Below are 15,435 nucleotides of genomic sequence, written 5' to 3' on the forward strand. Positions count from 1 at the left end.
GGAATATCGAGAGCTATGGGCATCAGTCAAAATCAAATGAATCAAGTCACCAACACGAGGAACGCACACACGCCCCTTAATCCTCAAAGTGCCCTTAGAATCAATCATGGCCTCTTTGGCCTCCCCCCTCAGAATCCTATCTCGAATCTTGCTCAACTGAGCATCCTCAAGCTGATGAGGCCTGATCTGATCCAATGAGGATGATCTCACCTCCACACAAGGCAAAAATCCGCCCGGGACTGGAATATCAAGATGAATGAAACTGGTGGCTAGAGTTTGAACCTTCATGGACAACAGAGGCTCGAAAACAACTAAACGAGCTAAACTCCCCACACTTATGGCATTGTGACTTAAGGCATCAGTAACAACATTGACTTTCCCTGGATGATAAAGCATAGGCAATAAATCTACCCTTCTGTATCAACACAGCATCCAAACCCACACGGGATGCATCACAATAGACTGAGAAATCTTTACCCTCCACGGGTAATGCTAGAATCGGGGCTGAAGTCAAAAGAGTCTTGAGCTTTTGAAAGCTCTCATCACAATCATCGAACCACTAGAAGGGAACATCTTTCTGAGTCAATCTGGTCAATGACGAAGCCATAGAAGCAAAACCCTTCAAAAATCGGCGGTAGTAGCTGGCCAAACCCACGAAACTACAGATCTCGATCACAGTAGTAGGCCTCACCCAATCCTTTACAGCCTCAATCTTTTGAGGGTAAACTATGATCCCGTCCTTAGACACAACGTGGCCCAAGAATGCCACAGACTTTAACTAAAACTCGCACTTCAAAAATTTAGCAAATAAGCTATTCTTCTTCAATAACCTAAATACAGTGCGAATATGGCTCTCATGATCTTCTCTACTCTTGGAATACACCAAGATATCATCAATAAACACAATCACAAAGAAGCCAAGGAATGGCCTAAAAATGCCATTCATCAAAGTCATGAATGTTGTCGGGGCATTGGTAAGCTGAAATGACATCACCAGAATCTCATAGTGTCCATATCTCATCCGAAAGGCTATCTTCGGAATATCCTTAGCCCTGATCCTCAACTGGTGGTACACAAATCAAAATTCGAGAACACTGAAGCACCCTGAAGCTGGTCAAATAAATCATCAATACGAGGCATAGGACACTTGTTCAGAATAGTAACCTTGTTTAGCTGGCGATAATTAATGCACATCCTCATAGATCCATCTTTCTTCCTCACAAACAACAATGGAGCACCCCAAGGGGAGGCACTCGGTCTAATGAACCCCTTGCTCAATAAAATCTTGCAATTGCTCCTTAAGATCTCTCAACTCGGCGGGTGACATCTGATATGGTGGAATAGGGAGAGTGCTCGGATCCAAGTCAATACAGAAGTCAATATCGTGATCGGGTGGCATACTCAGCAGATCAGACGGGAATACCTCTACGAACTCGCTCACAATAAGAATGGACTCAAGAGGTGGAGATGCAATAGTAGTGTCACACACATGAGCTATATAAGCTAAACACCCTTTGTTGACTAATTTCTTCGCCTGAAGAACGGAAATAATCTTTTTCGGAGGAGGGCTAGGAGTACCCCTCCACTCAAGTCTAGGAATGCCCGGCATGTCTAAGGTGACTGTCTTGGCATATAGTCCAAGATCGCATGATAAGGAGAAAGCCAGGTCATACCCAAAATAATACCAAAGTCCACCATATCAAGAATCATCAAATCTACCCAAGTGTCATAACCCATAAAAGCAACCAAACACGACCAATAAACTCGATCAACCACAACAGAATCTCCGACCGGAGTAGACGCATGAACAGGTATTGCTATGCTATCACAAGATAATCCCAATTAACGGCATGATATGCAGACACATACGAATAAGTGGATCCAGGATCAAATAATACAGATGGTGCTCTATGTCGGATAGAAATAGTACCTGCTATGACGGCATCTAAGGCATCCGCGTCGGGTTTACCTGGGAACGAATACGACTGGGCCCCACCATGTCAAGACTGAGATTCACCTCTCGAACTCTGGGACCCACCTCTACTAGCTTGGGATCCCCCTCTAGAACTTTGATAACCAATGCGGCCTGACTGAGCGTTGCCTCTCAAAGAAGCACCACCTCAGCTACTTGAGGATACTGGGGTCCTCTGAGGCTGATAACCCTGCCTGGATTGTAAATAGTCCCAAGCAATATGACCAAATCCTCCACATGTAAAACAAGCCTTAGAAAGCGGAGACTGATAGACTGAAGCTGAAGACCCCACTGGAATAACCCTGTGCTGGTCAAGAAAATGAGCTCTCGGGAGCTCTCTGCCTAGATGGCCCACTAGAGAAAGCTTGCAAAGCTGAATGCACTGGGCAGCGGGAATAGGGCTGATACGGTCTAGAAGACTGATCGATGCCCCTTGAGCTGGAACCACTATAACTCCCAAACTGTCGCTGCCTTTTCTCACTACCTCCTCCAAATGTTTGGGCCCTAGCGGCATCGACTAAAGAAGCATGCTCAATGATGGACTGGAAGGAAGCCCTCAGAGCCTCAAGTTTAAGGCAACGAATCTGAAGAGAACCAACAACCCCACCAACAAAGCGTCGAATCCTATCAGGCTCAGTAGGAATCAAAGGAGTAGAATAACGAGCCAAGTGCAAGTAGCGAGTAACATAGGCCTCTACAAACAATCCCCTCTACCGTAGATGTATAAACTCATCCCTATGCTCCTCTCTCAAAGGCCGGGGCATATACTTCTCAAAGAAGGCTCGATGAAACTGTGTCCAAGTCAGGGGAGGAGAACCCTCAAATCTGTAAGCAATAAAATACCTCCACCAAGTCTTCGCGTCTCTGCAAAAATGGTAGGACACATAGTCAACTCCATGGGACTCTACGATCTCCATCCCGTGTAACAAATCATGCATGTCCAAGATGAACTCATACGCATCCTCTCCAGAAGTACCTGAGATTCTCGGTGGCTCTAACTTCCTAAAATTCCTAACCAACTCCTGATCAGTCAAGATCATAACAAGGCCCGTCACTTTTCTAAGATCATCTCCCTAGGCTAGCACTGCATCCATCCGTGGAGCCATAGCCGCAATAGGGTGAACTACACGATTTGGTCTCTGCTCAAGGGTCAGCAGCCTAACTCTAGTCTGCGATCCTCCCCCAGGAGAAGTAACACCAGCGGCAGCCTGCTAGGAATCTAAGTGAAGTAGAACACAAGCCATAGTATCCTGCATCATCTGCTCTGAAATGGCCTTGGGGGTGCCCATACTGGAGCCACATCATCCTTAGTGGCCTGGTCTTGAACCTGCTGAATCTTAGGCTCTAGAGACAGAGACCTCTCATGCCGCTGCCCTATCGCAGGAGCCCCGCCCCTAGCTAGGGTAGCCCCACGGCTTCTAGCTCTATCGCGTCCTCCGGCTGTCGCTTGCCCCCTGGTGCCAACCGTTGCTACGGGATTTGGCACCTAGTCTCAGGCTATCGTAGCTCGAGTCCTCACCATTTGTGAGAGAAGAGATAAGAGTCAGATACCAATTTGATTGTTGTAGATACCAATTAGAATAAAGTAGCATGAAAGAAGGAAAGAAAGTGAAGTTTTCCTAAATGTCCTATACCCTCCTGTAGATAAGTACTGAGCTAATCGTACCGATCCACGAGACTCTACTAGACATGCTCTTGTATTACAGACCGGGTAACCTAGGGCACTGATACCAACTTGTTACGACCTAACTTCGCTGAGAAGCGCAAGCACTTACCTTTCCCACCGGGGTAAGCGAACTCTTATTCTAACTATCTTAAAATCATGAATAAATAAATAAATAAGCAAAAGAGATAAAAATACGTAAGTCCGATGACAATGATATAGAAATATGCGGAAGTAAGGAAATACATCAAATCCACCTAGAGTCTGGTCTAACCATACAAGAGCTTCTAACTAGATACTACAAGCCTGAAAGTAATAAAATACATCAATAGTCTCAAAACATATGTCTTAGAACAGAAATAAAGACATAGTAGATAGAGGAATCTTCGAGTAGCGAACGTCCCCTGCTCACCTTGAAGACTCAAATCAGTAAATCCTCGAATAGTTAGCCCGAGGAGTAGAAGTCGATCCCTCCTGATACTATGCATTCATAAAAGAATGCAGCAAGTGCAGGTCAGTACAAAAAACAAGTATTGGTAGGTATCATAGGTCGATTAAGACTAGCTAGCGTATACCAAGACGACAAAGTAAGATAAACGCATAATCCAATAAGTATAAATCAATAATAAGTCATATCCACGGTACAAGTCATCACCTATGTTGTAGCATCTAAACCCAACTGTGCCAAGTCTCAGTATAGCAATTCGAATCAGTATATCATAGTAGTATCACAACAACTAACAGAATCAAGATACAATGCAATGCAATAATGTACGTAGGATGAAATGCAATGCATATGCAGCTTTGTACAACATGTCTCGGACGGAATGACTCCACGTCTCGGCGATCATGACCTATGGGGGATCGCCGAAGTCCATGTACCACTCGCTCCGAAGTATGACCTCGGATCACTAGAACACTCTCACGATACCAGTAAATAACTCAGGCATCAGATACTCCACTGTTCCCGGCAAGAAACCTCGGGCAACGAACACTCATCTCTCTTTTACGTTCTCCGGCAGAAACCTCAGAGGCGACACTCTCTCACATATCATCATCAGTACTAGAACCATGCATATATCAATGTATCATGGAAACGCGTATAAAAATGATGAAATGTGATATCAACAACCAATATAATCCGAAACAGTTCCGCGCGCGGGCACACGAGTAACATCAATAATAAGGCTACCCAATAAGCCACAATGAATCAACATTCTCATCTCAGTATCAAACAAGTAAGTACCATAATATCAAATCCATGATATATCAGTAGCCGCAATTATCAATGTCTCAATATGTCAACGCACCAACAAGTAATAGATCATGATAAGTCAACAACACAACAGGGTGGCTAGCCCCAAATCATACAACAAGGCCCAACCTAAGATAATATCCATCTCAACTTCGTACCCGAAGGTTTATATGCATTCTCCGACAATATCATCTAAACATACGCTTCACTAATCAAAGTCTCACCATAAAGTAAACCATAACCTACCTGGAACGCTGAACAGCAAGGTATCCAACAATCATTCCTTAGTCGTCCCTTTCCTTAGAGCCTTGAGATAATAAAAGTCTAACATATCCAAATCATGGAATTGGAATCAAGAAGAACATCAAACCAACCGTACTTCTTCAAGACCAAATCCCCAACCTATGGAATATGATTTATGAACTAGAAGGGTGAAATTAGGAATCTAAAGTTCTCAACATGAAATTAAAGCTCTAAGTGATCAATTCCTATCAATATCAAGCTAGAAGAATCAACAATTTACTCAAATTCAGATTCTGGGCAAAATCCCAACTTTAGGTATAAACCCTAACCTCCAATCCCATAATTTAGCCACTAATTGGGAAGAAATCATTCAATTATAGGTTCTAGTCATCAATTCTAAGCTTAATAGAGCTAACCCAACCAACAAATCATGATTTAGAAGAGTAGAAAGAAGAACTCACGGAACCCTCTTTTAATCTTCAAATATTTAATGAATTATCAAGATAAAGGAATTCTAAGGTGATTAAGGACAGTGGAATAGTAAAGAAATTAGAAGAACTTACTACCAAGAGTTTCCTCTAAGAATATCCTTGAAAAACACTCAAGAACTCTAAAGTCTAAATAATAAAGAATGAGGGACTTAGGGCTTTTAATGCTTACTTAATGAATTAATCAACCCGATACCGCTTATGCGGCAGTGGTGCCGCTGCAGCAGTCCTGCCTCGATTGCCACTCAGACTGCCACGACGGTCAATCCACAAATACACTTAGTTGCTATGGAGGCCATCCCACAGCTATAGCGGTGCTGCTGAGGTGGTACTGGCACCGCTATAGCGCGGTTGCTGAGTTGGTACTGGCACCGCTATAGCGGGCACCAGAACCAGATTTCCCCAAAATAATCACAATCTCAACTCAAAATCCCGACTATCACTGAGAACATCTGCTCATATACCACATTCACAGGCACACATAAAAACCCGCTTCGAACGTAATCGTGGCCTCGGAATTCCCAATGGAGGTCTCATTGACCGAGTCAACCCCCGATACCTCAATTCCAACTTCCTAACCGAAGTCTCAAAATGCATCCGAGCGCATTAGGAACCAAACTAGATTCTAAATGACCATACGGACCTCTCAAGATCGATAGATTTTCGAAAAAGTCCGTTTAACCAAAAGTCAACTTTGAGTCAACTCTTTTTCGCTTTAAGCCCAATCTTCCCAAAAAGTCACCCAAATTAAATCCAAACACCTCGGGAAGCATGTCAATAGTCCTTAGGTCAAAATGCTGAAAAGACTACAATGGCCAAGCGGGTTGTTATAGGTTAAGACTTACCTTTCAAGCGCACTTTAGCCCTAGCCTTAGTTTTTCTCCACAGCAGTTCTTGGAAACTATTTTGGTGTTATGTAGGGAATGGGTTCGGAATAAAGAATATAAATCACAGATTCTGCCTCCCGTTGACCGCTGCAGTGGTCTCGCTATAGTGGGAAGGCTTCCGCTATGTAGGACCTTATTAAAGTCCCGCCTCCAGCGACGACGACTCCCTGACCGCTACGACGGACCCGTTACAGTGGTCTCTCAACCACTGAGCGGTCTATTTTGACCAATAGCTCCGATTGTTGCACCAATTTTTACCCAAAAATCCCAAAACCAATCCAAGGCCCTACAGACTCAACAAAACATGCACAAACACATAAAATTACTCTACCGACTCACCGCGGCCTCGAAATTTCCAACGGAGGTTTGATTTTCTATGTTACCCTCCTATAATGACATAGCGGATCATTACATTAGATACCAATTAAATAATCGTTAGTCCCCGAACGGACAATAGAAGGAACAAGGGGAAGGTACCTAACTTAGTGAAAAGCTAGGGATAATTCTTTCGCATAACGGATTCGGTCTCCCAAGTAGCTTCTTCAACGGGATGATTTTTTCACTGAACCTTCACGGACGCTATTTCCTTTGACCTCAACTTACAAACCACTCTATCTAAGATAGAAATAGGCTCCCCCTCATAGGAAAAATTCTCATCCAACAAGATAGAATCCCAACGAATGATAAACGAACCATCACCATGATATCTCTTCAACATAGAGATATGGAACGCTGGGTGGACACCTGACAAACCTGGGGGAAAAGCCAACTTGTATGGTACATCCCCCACGTGATTGAGAATCTCAAAATGAGCAATGAATCTGGGACTAAACTTACCTTTCTTCCCAAACCTCATCACACCTTTCATGCGTGAGACCTTCAACAACACTTGTTCCCCAACCATGAACTCCAGATCTCAGACCTTTCGATCTGCATACTTTTTCTTCCTACTCTGAGCAGTTAGGAGCTTTTCATGAATCTTCTTAACTTTATCTAAGGACTCTCTCAAGAGATCTGTACCCCATGGCCTTACTTAAAAAGCATCAAGCCATCCAATAGGATATCTATATCTCCTCCCGTAAAGAGCCTCAAACGGGGCCATATTAATGCTCGAGTGATAACTGTTGTTATAAGAAAACTTAGCCAATAGTAAGAACTGATCCCAATGGCCACTAAAGTCAATCACATAAGCTCGGAGCATATCCTCTAGGAACTGAATCGTCCCCCCCAGACTGACCATCTTTCTGAGGGTGGAAAGTTGTGCTAAGGTCCACTCTAGTACCCAACTCCAAATGCACAAGATGTAAACATCGTGCCTCTATCGGATATGATGGAAATAGGATCCCCATGCAGGCGAACAATCTCGCGAATATAAATCTGGGCCAACTTCTGGACGGTATGAGTAATCTGAACCGGTATGAAATGGGCCGACTCGGTCAGTCTATCAATAATGACCAAAATTGAATCAAATTTGCCTAAGGTCTTCAGAAGACCAATAACGAAGTCCATAACTATCCTCTCCTACTTCCACCCGAGAATAGTTATCCTCTGAAAGGTACCTCCGGATCTCTGATGCTCGTACTTAACCTACTGGTAATTCAAACACTTTGAAACATATTCAACAATATCACGCTTCATCCTAACCCACCAATAGTGTTGCCTCAGGTCACGGTACATCTTGGTAGCACCAGGATGAATGGAATATCTAGAACTGTGAGCCTCCGCTAGAATTGTTTTAATCAAATCGTCAACACAGGGAACACAAACATGCCTCTTGATTGTTAATACACCCTCATCATCTACCACGGCCTCCTTGGCCTCATCACGCAAAACCTTGTCATGAGTCTTGCACAAACTCGCGTCCTCGAACTGTCTGGCCTTAATCTGCTCCAGAAATGATGATCTCGCCTCAACACAAGCCAACACCTTGCCTGAATTAGACACCTCATGAAATTGTTAGCCTGAGTCTGAACCTCCCTGGCCAACGGATGCTCTAACGCAATCAAACAAGCCAAACTCCCCATACTAGCTGATTTCCTGCTCAAGTCATCTGCCACCACATTTGCCTTCCCAGGATGATACAAGATGGTGATGTCGTAATCCTTAAGCAACTCCATCCATCTCCGCTACCTAGAGTTTAGGTCTCTTTGAGTAAACATATGCTAAAGACTGCGATGATCAGTAAATACCTCGCAACGGGCACCATAGCGGTAGTGCCTCCAAATCTTCAAAGCAAATACCACAATTTCCAACTCCAAATTGTGCGTAGGATAGTTCTTCTCATGAACCTTTAGCTGTCTAGAAGCATAAGAAATCACTTTCTTTTCCCGCATCAAAACAACACCCAAACCAAAACAAGAAGCATCACAGTAAACTAGAAAGTCCTTGCCCTAAACGGGCAAAGATAGGATAGAAGCTGTAGTCAATAAGGTCTTGAGATTTTGGAAGCTCTCTTCACACTCGTCGGACCACTGAAAAGGTACCTCTTTCTGAGTTAACCGCGTCAAATGCAAAGCAAACCCCTTCACGAACCGACGGTAGTAACTAGCCAACCCCACGAAACTGCGAATCTCTGTCACAGATGTGGGTCTGGCCCAATCCCTCACTGCCTCAATTTTTTTTTGATCCACCATAATCCCTTCCTTCAAAACCACATGACCTAAGAAAGACACCAATGTAAGCCAAAACTCACACTTAGAGAACTTGGCATACAACTCCCTATCTCTCAGCAACCCAAGAACAACCCTCAAGTGTTTTTCATGATCTTCCTTATTCCTCGAATAAATCAAAATATCATCAATGAACACAATCACGAAAGAATCAAAGTATGGCTTAAAAATACAGTTCATCAAATCCATGAAAGTGGATGGGGCGTTAGTAAGCCCAAAAGACATAACCAGAAACTCAAAATGCCCATACCTGATCCGGAAAGCAGTCTTAGGAATATCCTCTGCCTGAATTTTCAACTAATCGTACCCCGACCTCAAGTCAATTTTGAAAACACGGAAGCCCCCTATAGCTGGTCAAACAAATCATCAATACGAGGAATGGGGTATTTATTTCGGATGGTGACTTTATTCAACTGGTAGTAATCAATGCACATCCGCAAATTCCCGTCTTTCTTTTTCACAAATAGAACGGAAGCGCCCCACGGGGAGACACTTGGACGAATGAAACTCTTACTAAGAAGATCCTAAAGGTGTTCCTTTAATTCCGTCAATTCTACTGGTGCCATTCGATATGGCTGAATAGAAATGAGGTGAATCCCTGGTTCTAAGTCAATGTAAAAATCAATGTCACGGTCTAGTGGCATGCCTGCCAAGTCTGCAGGAAACACATCTGCAAACTCACGTACTACAGTAACTGACTCAAGAGATGGGCTGTAAACACTGGTATCACGAATATGTGCCAAATAAGCCAAACACCCCCTGTCCACTAGCTTCTTTGCACGAATAAAGGAAATTATTTTCTTTGGGAAGGGACTAAGATTACCCTTCCACTCAAGTCTAGGCACCCCGAGCATAGCTAAGGTGACTATCTTGTCATGACAGTCTAGAATTGCATGATAAGGAGCTAGCTTACTCATACCCAAGATGACATCAAAATCTACCATATCTAAGATCACCAAATCCACCCAAGTGCCATACCTTATAAGTGTGACAATACAAGATGGAAAAATTCTATTTACAACCACAGAATCTCCAACTGGAGTAGATACATGTATAAGGGCATTAAGTAAATCACAGACCATATCAAAACACATAGAGAAATATGCAGACACATAGGAAAGTGTAAAACCCCGGTCAAATAATACAGAAGCCATCGGTGATAGACTGAGATGTTACCTGTAATAACTGCATTTGAGCGCTCAACCTCTATCCTATCAGAAAACGCATAACAATGAAGCCGTCCGCCAGTAGCTTGCGAACTATTGCGATCAACCTGCCCTGTCTGAGCTCCGCCCCTGCCGGCCTGATGACCACCTCTACCAGACTGAGACCTGCCTCTGTTAGGTTGGGGCCCACCTCTACCAGCTGTGTGACCACCACGCCCAGACTGAGCACGATTCCCACCATAAGATCCTCCTCCTCTACCTTATGCTGGGGCTTGGGGAGCCTGAAATTGAGTACCCTGACCACTCTGCCTAAGTCTGGGATAATTTCTCTTTAAATGCCCTATGTCACCACACTCAAAGCATTAACACTCTAGCGTCGGACACTGAACAGAAACAAACAAAGTCGAGTAACGTCCATAATCTGGAGCTCTAGTCTGCGAACCTCCTGACTGACTGGAATACTGCTGACTGACCCCTGATGGGCCTCCAACTGAAACCTGCATAGCCGACTGAACAGGGCGTCCCGAATAAAGCTGGGAACGCTGGCCCTTAGTAACAAAACCCTTGTAACCACCACCCTTTCGGGCATTCTTCTCCACGTGCTTATGGTAACGCTCTTTCCGAACTCCCTCAACAGTCCTAACATGATCCACCACTTCCTGAAAGGAAGCACCTATCACTTCAAGCTGAAGAGCTGACAACTGAAGGGCAGTGTTCAATCCATTCACAAATCTCCTAACCCTTTCCTCCTCCGTAGGCACAAGCTGGAGGGCATAGCGAGACAATGAATGAAATCGGGCCTCGTAAGCAGCCACAGACAAATTACGCTGTTCAATGTTGCTAAACTCATCACGCCTACGGTCCCTCAAAGTACAAGGAGCATACTTATCTAGAAACACCTGATAGAATTGGGTCCCAGTCAACGGAGATGACCTCGCTGGCCTGCACTCTACAAAATCCCTCCACCATAACTTGGCATCACCCAAGAGCTGGAAGGTCACGAACTCAATGCCATATTTCTCCACTGCCCCCATCTTATGGAGCCTCTCATGACAGTCCATAATGAACTCGTAAGCATCCTCAACCTCAGTGCTGTAGAACTCTGGAGGTTTCATTTTAGTGAACCTCCAAAACAAATCATGCTCCTCCCCAATCAACACAGGACCCTCCAATAGCCTAGGAAATACACCCAGTTCTGTAGCCTCACCCAAACGAGGAGCCACAGCTGCATCATGTTGTAACCTCAGAGCACGAACTCTGCCCGGAGCTAGATTACCCACTGTGGCCTCTTGTGCACCTGGAACAGCTGGTAACACACCTACCTCTGTCAAACCATTCAGCAAGTTCAACACTCGGACCATCACATCTGACAACACTAGAGGAGCTATAATATCTGCTGTGCTGGTGCTGCTGTAAATTTTGCTGCCTCATCTGGAACATCTTGAGGCTCGGGGGACTCAGCGCGTTTCTGACCAGCTGCAGGAGCCTCACCCCTAGCTGGTGCTGCTGCTCTCCTGCCTCTACCACGACCACAGCCTTTGGACTGGCCTCCTCCACGAACTACGACCCCAACGGCCTGTCCTCCACCATGCGCTGCGCCCTCAGCGGCCGGCGCGGGTGCCTCACTAGCTACTGCTTCCACATAAGCCCTTACCATCTGTGAAAAATAAAAAGAAGAGCCAGATACCAATTTGAATCATCCAGATACCAATTGGAATCAAGTAGCACAAAAAAAAAGTTGAATTTTCCTTATGTCCCATAGGATAACTACAGACGTCTCCGTACCGATCTGCAAGACTCTACTAGATGTGTCCTTGTACAACGAGATCTACGAACCTAAGGCTCTAATACCAACTTTGTCACGACCTAAAAAACCGTGAGTGGAACCCACCCAAATCCCCTAGTGGGCGAATCATCTACTTAACTAACCATCCAAACCATTCTCAAATTACCTAGCCAAATTAAAGCATTCAAGGATAGCAAATAAAAAAATATCCAAATATCTAGTCATGCCATAAATAAATAACATCTGCGGAAGTCTGAACTATTATAACCCCAAAATCCGAAAGTCATCGTACAAGGACTCTAACATAACTGCCTAAGAAAGAAACACTGTCTAACAATAACATAAATGTCTGAAATGAAATAGACATCTAGAATGGGAAAGGTCTTCAGGCGACCTGGCATGGAGAATAGCTCACCCTCTAATCTGGCGGAATCTGGCCTCAGCTAAATATGAGGTCTCGTAGAAGTCTCTGGATCACAATCTGCACTCAAAAGAATGCAGCAAGGTAGTATCAGTACAAACACTATGTACTGGTAGATATCATAGGCCGACAAAATTTGTATCATGCATACAATTATAAAATCAATAAAATAGACAGATAGGCACAACATCACATAATCTCATGAACTATCAACAGAAATCATCCAACATCGAAATATCAGCCAACACAGGGATAAGTTAAATCCACACAAATAGGAATTAACAAGAGTAATTCAACACACATAATCACCAAACACAATCGCAAATCACAAATTATCTCAACTCTGTCACATATCTGTACACACATGCTAAATTGTAGTGTTTGACCCATTAGCCATGACCTGCAGGGGACCCATGGTGTCCATGTACCCTCGCTCCGGAATCTTACCTCGGATCACGAGCCATTAACTTAGGCCACATCCTCACCCCCCGTCAAATGTGCCTTTTCATAGTTATAATATTTTCCTCATCACAATGTATATTCGTTCCATAAACAAATAAGGAATGAGAACAATCAATATCAGGGAACACAAGTCACCATGTCACAAATCATATCAAGACTCAATAATCAATAACATGAATAAGAAAATTCTCCAAATCAACAAGAAGAGTATATATGAACTCTTGCTTTATCATTTCATATCAATTCATCGTGTAATTAATCAATCTGTATCGAACTGTAGGAATTATCAACCACACTCTATGTCCGAAGCCCTAATCATTCGTGTCCTATAAATTTCGTATCACATACGATTAACTAATCAAAGTCTAACTCATGTAGACCGTAACCTACCTCAAAGCAGAACTGGAACAATCAATCACTCTGCAATAGTTTTCCCTTTTCGCAAAGCTTCAAAACGTTCAAAGTCTAGAAATATAGAGCTACATGAGTATTCAACCATCTACTCCTACAATACAACAATTTGGGAAAAGAACCCAACTACTTCTACCCTTTTCAAATGGGTGAACTATTATTCAAGTGTTATTTCATCACAATATCGACCCTAATAATCATATACTATCCGTTCATGGGTTTTCTAATTGTTCCAACCCTATTACAAGCAATTTTTATGCCAAAGTAATCATTTTATGGAACCCTAGGTCTCAATCCTCAAGTTCCACCATTAATAGCCAAGTTCTCATCCTAGCAAGCAATAGTATGTACTCATAGATGATTAATCAACAATAAAATCAACAACCCATTCATTAACCACAGGTTTTCTTAAGTTCTAGGTTTTAGCCCTTTCATTCACCATTGATGGACCTTTAACTAGTCATGGATTCTAACATGATGATGAAATTAACAAAGTTAAGAGTTGAGACTTAACTTTCAATCGCACTTTAGCCCTAGCCTTAGTTTTTCTCCACAGCAGTTTTTGGAACTGTTTTGGTGTAATGTGGCAAATGGTTTCAGAATAAAGAATATAAATCACGGATTCTGCCTCTCGTCGACCGCTGCAATGGTCGGTCTCTCGCTACAGCGGTCTCGCTATAGCAGGAAGGCTTCCGATATGGCAGACCTCATCAAAGTCTCGCCTCTCATGGTGGCGACCCCCTGACCGCTACGATGGACCTGCTGCAGCGGTCCCTCACCCGCTGTAGCGGTCCATTTTGACTAGTAGTTCGGGTTTTTGTTCTAGTTTTTACCCAAAAATCCCAATACAAATCCAAGGCTTTACTGACTCAACAAAACATGCACAAACACATAAAATTACGCTACGGACTCAGCCGCGGCCTCGGAATTCCCAACGGAGGTTTAGTTTTCTAAGTCATCCTCCCATAACGACCTAGCGGGTCGTTACACTAATGAGGAATATACCCTTTAGGATCACTTAGTTGAATACAGAGATTTAAATGCATTCTTGTTATTTTCTAATGACCATAGGAATATAGGCATTGGAGTAGCTCGAACATACTTATGAGCAACTTGAAAGATGCTCATAATTTAATAATTAACTCGTCAATCAGTAACCCAGGAAATTAGATAGGTAGAACTGTTAGAATACTTAACTGGATTGTTAAAAGCCATGACTCTGGAACTCTTTCTCATCTGATAAACCTTACCGTCTTTTTCCCAGTCATCTAAATCACAAAGTTTCGTTTACTTTCAGTCAACTAGTTTAGTTACAATAAACATCTTGACTTCACTCTCTCGAATGGTTACAACGAAATTTGAATTAGTTGAACAGTATAAAATCTAAGTCTCTGTGGGTACGATATCTGAGCTTTAAATCCTATATTACTTGTACGACCACGTAGACTTGTGTGTCCATTTGGGAGCAACAATACATTCTTTTTCTCGTTAGCTTGACATTATTTTATTTAGTTTTATTTAGTTTAAACATGATCATTTTTTATATATAAAAATAATTTAATGGTAAATTTCATACTTTATCTTTAATGATATGATTATAGCCACATAAATATCATAATATGTTAACACCATATTTTAAAAAAAAATTATGTTTCCAATCGAACAAATGGAATTCACGTAATGAAGTAAGAGAGTAATTTTATTCGCCATAGACAACTAATTAACCTATTTGATAAACAACCACCAAAGTCAGATAACAACTATTCCTCCGTTCTCTATTTACTTGTCCTCTATTCACTTGACATTCCCTTTAAGATATTTATTAAGAATTTGCTTTATCTAATTATCCATATTAATTATGTTTGAAGAATCTAAATTTGACTACTAATACTTTATACGGAAAAGACTCAAATATGTCATCAAATTATCGGAAATGGCTCATTTATGCCACTCGTCAATAGTTTGGCTCATTTATGCCATCGAACTATAGGAAATGACTCATTTATGCCTCA

The sequence above is a fragment of the Lycium barbarum genome, chromosome 11, assembly GCF_019175385.1.
Source record: "Lycium barbarum isolate Lr01 chromosome 11, ASM1917538v2, whole genome shotgun sequence".
NCBI lineage: Eukaryota > Viridiplantae > Streptophyta > Magnoliopsida > Solanales > Solanaceae > Lycium > Lycium barbarum.